The sequence below is a fragment of the Etheostoma cragini genome, chromosome 4 (assembly GCF_013103735.1).
Source record: "Etheostoma cragini isolate CJK2018 chromosome 4, CSU_Ecrag_1.0, whole genome shotgun sequence".
Lineage (NCBI taxonomy): Eukaryota > Metazoa > Chordata > Actinopteri > Perciformes > Percidae > Etheostoma > Etheostoma cragini.
Window position 1 is genome coordinate 34,839 of NC_048410.1, and position 809 is coordinate 35,647.

An 809-nucleotide genomic window follows, 5' to 3' on the forward strand; every position below is an offset into this window, starting at 1 on the left:
TAACCTTTTTGTTGTCTTCTGTTTTTTTCTGTAGTTGTTTTGGTTAGTAGCACCACTATGCTACCGCCTGACTTTTTGCACATTACATTGACTGTCGACTGTGTGCATAATTGCACATTTTTAACTCAAATTTTGCTGCTCTTATTTTCCTCATTGTGTACATCTTTTTATTTTTATTTTTTTATATTGTTTACTTGAATGTTATGTTTGTCTGTGGACCTGATTGGTTAAAAATGTCTTGTCTTCATCGTGGGATGGAGGGAAGCGTAATTTCGATTTCTTTGTATGTCTTGACATGTGAAGAAATTGACAATAAAGCAGACTTTGATCAAAGCTGAGACACACACAGAGAGACACACACAGACACACACAGACACACACAGAGAGACACACACAGACACACACAGAGAGACACACACAGACACACACAGAGAGACACACACAGAGAGACACACACAGAGAGACACACACAGACGCACACAGAGAGACACACACAGACACACACAGACACACACAGACACACAGACATTGAAAGACATACACACAAATTAAAAATAAGAGATAGATTAAAAAATTAAGCCATTAAAACATCAAAAAGGGAAAAAATTATTTTCATAAGGTACAAAAACTCTCTGAAAAAGCGACTGAAATATATAACAAAAAATATAAAAAATAAAAATGGTGATAAATGATCTAAAACCCTTGTTCTCTCCTCTTCCTCCTCTCTCTCTCCTTCCTCCTCTCTTCCTTCTTCCTCCTCTCTTCCTCCTCTCTCTCTCCCTTCCTCCTCTCTTCCTTCTTCCTCCTCT

At 37.7% G+C, this 809-nt stretch overlaps 1 protein-coding gene across 1 annotated transcript in view; it reads left to right on the forward strand.

The window, feature by feature from the left end:
- oser1 (oxidative stress responsive serine-rich 1) overlaps positions 1 to 809 on the forward strand; it is a 2,743-nt gene that overhangs the window by 705 nt on the left and 1,229 nt on the right. The gene's annotated exons all lie outside the window — the stretch shown is intronic.